The sequence below is a fragment of the Mus caroli genome, chromosome 8 (assembly GCF_900094665.2).
Source record: "Mus caroli chromosome 8, CAROLI_EIJ_v1.1, whole genome shotgun sequence".
Taxonomy (NCBI): domain Eukaryota; kingdom Metazoa; phylum Chordata; class Mammalia; order Rodentia; family Muridae; genus Mus; species Mus caroli.
Window position 1 is genome coordinate 87,381,954 of NC_034577.1, and position 8,590 is coordinate 87,390,543.

Here is an 8,590-nt window from a genome sequence, read left to right on the forward strand (position 1 = left end):
TTGTGGGTGATTTTGGGGTGTCGCCTCTCCTGAGTCAGAACGTGGGGGAGTCCTCACGTTGTGGGTCTTTCAAGCCTTGGAAATACCTGGATTCAGAAGAATACCAGAACCACTATCTCGCCCTGTTTGGGCTGACGACTGCCGCAACCACAAAGGTGGTGTACCACCACAGCAGACCCGAAAGACATGTATTTGTAACAATAAAGTTGCTGGGAATCCTTGCCCAATCTGCTGGGATCACAAGTTGCATGTTGACTTTAGGAATGTGAAGCTCTTGGAACAGTTTGTGCACACATGGGTATCATCTTTCACGCCCCATACACAGGGGTCTGTATGAAGCAGCACAAGAAGCTGACCCAGGCCATCCAGAAAGCCAGGGAGTGTGGTCTTCTCAGTTACTATGTCCCCCAGGTTGAGCCCCGGGATGCTGACTTTGGTACTGTGCATGGAGCTGTCAGTGTGACTCCACCAGCCCCCACACTGTTGTCAGGTGAACCTTGGTACCCATGGTACAGCTGGCAACAGCCACCGGAGAGAGAGCTGTCTCGCCTTCGCCGACTCTATCAAGGAAATCTCCTAGAAGAAAGTGGCCCNCCACCTGAGTCGATGCCTGAGATGCCCACTACACCACCAGCAGAAGCCTCCATTGAGCAGACCGGCTCCCAGAGTGCTTAGAACTTGTGACCTGGGGAAGTCAGACCAAGGGANTGCTGTCTAGGGCTNCGTGGTATCCTGTGTCCTGCAAANGGTTCTNTTTTGTGACAGTGGCAGACCCTATAGGGAACTGGCTGGCATGAAGAGAACAAGCACATTTGACGTTGAGGGGGACTAGATGTTTATGGGTAACTCTGGCGAGGACTTACATATAAACTGGAGACTCTTGTGTGTGCCCTTGATAGTGTGTCCCTGGTTTAAAACTCCTGGTTCAGCTTTTATACAATAAAGCTGTGTCTCTTCAAAAAAAAAAGGAGGCCTTTTTTCTTTCTAAGTTCATTTTAGTACTAGTTTTAGTAGAGGCTTCCACTGGAGGGAGGCGGGGGAGGGGTGGGGGTGGGGAAGGAAAGCTCCCTCCCTGTTTTCTGCTCCCTTTATCTGTTGTCCACTAATGTGTGGGTCCCTCAGAGTCCACTAAGGATACCTAACTCCCCCCAACGCCACATCAGATGACTGATGATGATAAATGTTTTGAAGACCGTCTGGTTGCAGACCTCATAGTACTAGAAAAAGGCCAGAGAGGAGATTTCACAAAACAATAGCTTCCCCACTCAGTTGCACATTCTGGCCACACCCAACTCCACTCTGTGCCCTCCCTTTCCTTTGTCTTCCTGTGTTGCACCAAGGGACAGTTCTCCCTCCATCCCTCCTTCCACTCCCTAGAAGGTCTCGACCTCTGGGACTCTGCTGTGGACTCTGAGATCCTGGCATTTCTGGTTAATGTCTACTTTACCTGGGCTAAGCCTCTAAATTGGTATCCTTATCAGGCTGCAGCCTTAACAGAGTTCAGGCAGGCAGTCGTGGAAGACTGCTCCTTAGACTAAATCCCTCCTCCAAAGCCAAATCTTTAAACATGCCTCAGGATCTGGGTGAGATGTCAGTCATTCCCCCCTAGCCCGCTGCTTTTCCTACAATGGGAAGCTTTCTACAGAGACAAATGCCTCCAGCAGGCCAGCTGGAATCAGGACCGAGATGATATCGCAGGGCTAGGGTGAGCTTTTCGGGCCAGGTGGCTTTCTCCATGGGAGCTCAGCAGGCAGCCCAGCCAGGCAGGATATTACAGCCAGGTGGCTTCTGCACACAGGCTTGGGACAGAATCACCCTACACTTCATCTCACAAGACCTTGCTTCCTCCCTGCCTTTCCTCTGCCAACACCTGGAAGAGACTCTTTCTGACTTGACTCTAAGAACTAAAATGAGCTTAGAAAGAAAAGACCTCCTGCTTAGAGTGGTTATGGCCAACCATGAAGTTGGCTTGGCCTTGATGCCTTGAGAGTCGAACATCAGAGGTTTTTCAGGTTAGAGTCCTTGGCTCCAGGGGCACAATGTGCTTTCTAGTTCCTGAGGGTCCAGTACACTCCCTCAGGCAGTAAAGTGTTCAAGACACTTTGTGTTTCTCTGTCCCCATGGAAGTCAAGGAAGCACGAAAGCTTCACAGGACAATTGGTCTTAGACATTAATCTTGTGTACCCTGTATAATTTGCTAATGTCATCCTATCCTGGAAATTGCCATTATATTCTGTTTCTTATAAAGGTTATAAAAAGCCTGATTACTCTTGGCCAGGTACATGTCTTTAATCCTATGAGAGCAAGAAGCTATGGAAGCCATGGCCTGGAGCAAGAGTTGGGGTTGAGGTATGTCTAAAGCCTAGAGATCCTGAGATAAGCAGGGATAGGATCGCTCCTCCCCACCCTGCCCCAGGCCTGCATATCCCAGCCTACAGAGTCCTTCACCCTCACCTTTTCCCCTCAGAGGAGGTCACGTAGCCTGGCAACCAGATGGACTCCTTCTCTTTATAAGGTTATGTCCAGAAATATCTCAAATTTCTCCCTGTGCTCATGAGGCATCCTTAGCACCCTGGCCCTGGCCAATGATGTCCACCCCAGCCCACTCCCCAAAGGTTTATACAGCTTCTATTCTCTCAATTAAGTGAACTGTCCTGCTGAAGCCTGTCTCGTCATGCTCACTCGCTGCCTCACGACTCCATCCCTATGACCATTCCCACCTCCCTCCCCTTCTCAGGATCGACCAGCTGTGACAGTGGGCGGTCCTGCTATTAAGGGTTGGGAAACAGGGACTGGAATGACATTAACCCCAGCACTTGGAAGGCAGAGGCAGGCAGATCTCTTGTGAGTTCAAAGAAGGCAGATTGCTCTTTATAAAATTGCCACAGCCTCAGTTGTGATGTGGCCCCTCAAGCGGCCTGACTTAATTCCTCAAGGTCATGTCAGGTGACCTTCGCCCAGTAAGTAAGGATGGGCACTTAGGTTCCCTCTCTGTATTTCAGTTAGTTTGAATAAGAGTTTATCTATCTTATTGATTTTCTCAAAGAACCAACTCTTTATTTAATTGCTTTTTTTTGGTATTGTTCTGTTTCTATTTTATTGATTTCAGTCCTCAGTTTGATTATTTCCTGTTGTCTATTCCTCTTGGGTGTGTTTGCTTCTTCTTGTTCTAGAGCTTTCAGGTGTGCTGTCGGGTTGCCTGTGTGAGATCTCTCCAGTTTCCTTATGAAGGCTCTTAGTGCTAAGAACTTCCCTGCCGGCGCTGCTTTCATTGTGTCCCCTAAGTTTGGGTATGCTGTGTAGTCATCCTCAGTCAATTCTAGGAAGTCCTTAATTTTCTTAGTTAGTTCTGTCTTGCCCTGGTAATCACTCAATATTGATTGGTTCAGTTTTCCTGAGTTTGTAGGCTTTCTGTTGTTTTCGTTGCTGCTGAAATCCAGCTTTAATCCGTGGCGGTCTGATGGGATGCAGGGGGTTTGTTTTAGTTAGGGTTTCCATTGCTGTGAAGAGACAACATGACCAAGGCAACTCTTATAAAGGACAGCATTTCACTGGGCCTGGCTTACAGTTCAGAGGTGTAGTCCATTATCATCATGGCAGGAACCATGGCAGAATGCAGGCAGACATGGCCCTCAGAGTTCTACATCTTGATCCAAAGGCAACCAGGAGAAGACTGGCTCCTCAGGGAGCTAGGAGGAGGCTCTGTTCTGCATTGAGCGGAGCCTGAACATAGGAGACCTCTAAAGGCCCTACGTGACACACTTCCTCCAACAAGGCCACACCTCCTAACAGTGCCACTCGCTATGGGCCGAGCATATTTAAACCACCAAGGGCTATTTCAAATTTCTTGTATCTGTTGAGACTTGCCTTGTGACTGAATATGTGGTCACTTTTGGAGACTGTTTCATGAGGCACTGGCATGGCCTCTGTGTGGTAGGAGGATTCCTCCAGAGCTGTGGACCCAAATATGGTCCTATGCTGGTCTTTTTAATGTCAGTTCTGGGGACTGAAATTGGGTCCCCACGATTGTGTGAGAAGGACTTTACCAACTGATTTATCTCCCTGTTTCTGCATTATCCCTTTATGCAGTGAGTTTTAAGGTATTAAGTGTCTTGGAACTCAGACCTGGTGCTCCAAGAATAATCTCATGGGTCTCATGTTGGAATGGACTGTCTCTGTCTCTGTCTCTTCCTTCCTTCCTTCCTTCCTTCCTTCCTTCCTTCCTTCCTTCCTTTCTTTTTTTGTTGGCTTTTCCAAATCAGCTTGCCTCTGTCTCCTGAGTGCTGGGATTAAAGGCATAAACTTTTTTTTTTTTTTTTCTAACAAAGCTCTTCCAATGTTCTGATATCACAGATGAGATTACAGAGTCCCTGAATGCAGTCTCCAGTGCTTTAGGTCACACGTCTATTCAAGCTCAGCTTTCTTGACCGAAACCCAAGTGCTAAATACCTTCCTTGCCCCTGCTAAGTCTCTGATAGATTACCAAGCTGCCCAGGCACGGCAAGGGAGAGATGATGGCTCCAAGCTCCCTGTGCATATTTCACATGGTTTTGGTGAGGATGCTAAGGCTCTTATTACCCACTTCATAAAACAGCAAGCCAGAGGTCGTCCATGGGCCACGATGCAATTGCTCGGAAGTTTACCAGTAATCGTGTTTCAACTTTGTATCCACATAGTATGGGAAGACACAGGATCCCTGGGGTGACAACAGAAATGGACGAATCACAGGTAGACAGCAGTCAGGACGGTGCATGGGTTAGCTGATTGTACCTGGGTATGCTATGCAGTGGGATGCCCCATGCATGATTTTGCCTGCATGGTTTTGGTCTTGCTTCGGCCCTATGTTTCCTCACTCTGTTTCCATTCATCCCCACCTGGACAGCAAACAGCCTTGGCAGCTAAATGGCCATCTCTAGTACTGCTAATTGTGTGCTGGAAATATGTAACTTGTTTTTGTTTGTCCAGGGACTCACTTGAGAAGTTGCCCAAGTCTCAGAAGAGACCCTGCATCTGTACATAGGAACACTGTGGGAACTATTAAAGACTATAGGTCTTTTGAAGTTGGGCTGAGCGTGTTTTGCACTATGAGGTGGCCATGAGCCTATAGAAATAAAGAGTAAAAGATTATGGCTTAAAAGTGATCATATTTGTATGTCAAATTATGAAAGTGCATGTCTCTTCTCATACCCTGGATCGATTACTCATTACTCTGAAATATTAACCAATATTCTCCAAGGCGGTGGGAAGGAGAAAGTTTATTTTTACACTGCTGGAGAGGGACATCTTCAAGTCTCTCATGCAAAACTCACGGTCTTTGGTGACCAAGGTGGTTTGCTATTCAGGCATGCCGTCTGTTGAGAAGGCACAAACTGGGCAGAGATGAGACTTATCTCCAAACAATAGAACAGAAATGGAAGCTTAACATATGAATGGGCATGTGGGAATATTGAGGAAGGAAATCCACCAACGAATGAGTGGTGGGAACAAAGGTACTTCCTATTTGGTAATAAGTCTGTTAGAAAAAAAACGAGAGATGAATCTGCATGGCAGATTTGCATGAATCTGCATGGCACAATTGACCTCAGACCTGTAGGACTCTGCTGGATTCTTTGCTTTTTTTTTTTTTTTTCTTTTTGGTTTTTCGAGACAGGGTTTCTCTGTGTAGCCCTGGTTGTCCTGGAACTCACTCTGCAGACCAGGCCGGCCTTGAACTCAAAAATCCACTGCCTCTGCCTCCCAAGTGCTGGGATTAAAGGCATGTGCCACCATGCCCGGCCTTGATTCTTTGCTTTTTAAACTGTGTGTGTGTGTGTGTGTGTGTGTGTGTGTGTGTGTGTGTGTGTATGGGCTGGAGAGATGGCTCAGTGGTTAAGAGCACTGACTGCTCTGTCAGAGGTCCTGCATCCAATCCCCAGCAACCACATGGTGGCTCACAAACATCTGCAACCATTACTGAAATGCTAAATGAATACTAAGTGAATTCTTAAGGCCACCCCACATGCAGTGGCATGAGGCTACCCTCTGCCTTTGCTGCTGCTGCTACAGGGGAGTCAAGTGACCATGCCCTGAAACCCATAAACCATGAGTCAAACTAAATGAATGCTTCTGCGGAAAGTTGTTCTCCTCAGCTATTCTGTCATAGCAACAGAACATGGATCAGTCCACTTTTGTAAGGCTAGGGCATTTTATACTGTATTACGCAACTTCCTGTGTTTCTGGTCTGTTTTCTCTATGAAGGTCTGTGGAGACGGAGACAGAGCCCATGCCAACAATCTCACTGTACATTCAGAATCTGGTAGAGTGCATCAATCATACCTATGCAAATATTGTGCTTCTTATGCATCTCATTGGGTCATTAAAATCTCAGCCATATCAATAGGTGGTGATGGGCCATGCCTTTAATCCCAGCACTCAGGAGGCAGAGGCAGGTGGATCTCTCTGAGCTTGAGGTCAGCCTGGTCTACAGAGCAAGTTCCAGGATAGCCAGGGTTATATAGAGAAACTCTGTCTTGAAAACTCTTTTTTTTTTTTTTTAAATCTTAACTATATCCTCACCAGAAATTGCATTGTGAGACAGAACTAGGTGTGACAGTGCTCGTCCTTATAGCTGGACTAATTTGTTTCTGTGAATCTTCTATTCATTGGCTTACATTAGATGACTAAGATGGAGAAAACTATTCTGTGTACTGGGGACCAGGTACCATGTTGCTTGGAACTCATGTCTTCTTAAGCTTACGGCATAGGAAATAGCTGAGAGCCCTGAGTTTGTTTGGCTTGGGCCCCTGACCATCTAACTTTTCCCCTTTCATTGAGAAAACAACCCGTCTTAAATATCATAGCAAAGCTGGGTATGGTGATGCCTGCCTTTAATCCTGCCATTCTAGAGGTAGAAGAAGATTGAGGCTAGCCCCATCTACAAAGCACCCGAGGCAGCTACCACTACATATAGTAAGACCCTATCCCTCCCACCCCGGACCCTCCAAAAAGTCACCATTGGTCAAGCATGGTGGTATGTGTCTGTAATTCCAGCTACTCATGAGACCCTGTTTGAACTTTAACCTTTCATTAGTGAAACTTAAGCACATATTAATTTGCTAATTATAATGGCCCTATAGCCAGAGGCTCTAAGTCAAGAAAGAAGTCTCCATTAGAGCTTGTATGAGGGCTTTCTCCTGGAGAGGTATAGCCCTCTCCCCGTTCTTTCCAGAAGGACCCAAACCTGGTGACTCGGTGAGTTTTTCTTGGGGCTTTCCACAGGAACATGGCCGAGAGGCTGTTTACAGGGGCAGGACTGACTGGGGCAGCCGCAGAGCTGACACAGATGAGGGAGTTACTCATTGAGAACCGCAACCCTGGGGCTTTCTACACAGTTCCCAGGCGGCTCCGAGGCCTCGGAGGCCTCGCCTGGAGCAGAACGGGTCAGTTGATGATTATCCACTCCGGACACGCAAGGGGGAGGGGCCCCCTGAGCTGAGTAAGTTTTACCTATCCTCATCGTTCCTTCAAACTGAGAACACACACATTTTAAAATAACTTATTAATTAAATGTAAGTACGGGTCTCGTTCCGTCAGATCTTGTGAGCCATCACGTGGTTGCTGGGATTTGAACTCAGGTCCTTCGGAAGAGCCGTCAGTGCTCTTAACCGCTGAGCCATCTCTCTAGCCCAGAACTTTATTCTTTGATTAATGTAGTATGAGTGCATGCTGATTTGTTGGTACAATGGTCATGCTTATTAAAACAACAACAACAACAACAACAACAACAACAAAACCTGAAATCTAGGTCAGAGTTTCCTTTGCTCTTATTTTATTTTCTGTGTATGAGGTTTTTTTTGCCTGCATGAATGGATGTTTGTGTACCATGCTTGCATCGCCTGCAGAACCCAGAGTAGGGTATCAGATCCCTTGGAGCTGGTTGTGAGCTGTCATGTGAGTTCTGGGAACCACACTTAGGATACCTGTGAGAGCAGCCAGTGCTTTTAACCACAGAGCCTTCTCTCCAGCCCTGGGTCTGAGTGTCGGTAAACTAAGGAATGCATGTGGTGGTGACTAGGTCTCATCCCATTGCCCACTGGTGGGAAGTCTCTAAGAATTAACTTTGTAGGAAGAAATAAAGAACGAGAGTTTACACGACCTTGACAGCTAGAGCAGTATTTAACCTGGGGTGTGGTGTGTCAAGATCAGCCCGTACACAGTGCCATCAAGGTGCAGGACTAAGCAACAGGATGGTCAGAGCTGGAGCACGGGTTACAGGCATTAAGCTGGTGTTTTTGTAGCTGAGGATAGAGAAGGGAGTGGGTTTCCTTAGGGTCAGAATGGGGGGAAGTTGGCTGTTTTCCTTAGATAAGCGGCTTTGAGATGCAGGGTCTGGGGTTTCTTTGTATCAGTGTCTGGGGTGGGTTGGGGGGGGTAGCTGCTTTTCGCCTGCAGTCCCCATAGAACTGCCCCTGCAGCTATTGGCTTAGTGTGGGCCTTAGTTTTTGTGGGATGGATGTACTGGCTAGTTTTGTGTCAACTTGACACAGCTGGAGTTATCACAGAGAAAGGAGCTTCAGTTGAGGAAATGCCTCCATGAGATCCAACTGTAAGG

The 8,590-nt window shown here is 47.2% G+C and overlaps 1 pseudogene; it reads left to right on the top strand.

Moving 5' to 3' along the window:
* LOC110300886 overlaps window positions 1–903 on the top strand; it is a 1,569-nt pseudogene extending 666 nt beyond the window's left edge.
* The last annotated feature ends 7,687 nt before the right edge of the window (window positions 904–8,590 follow it).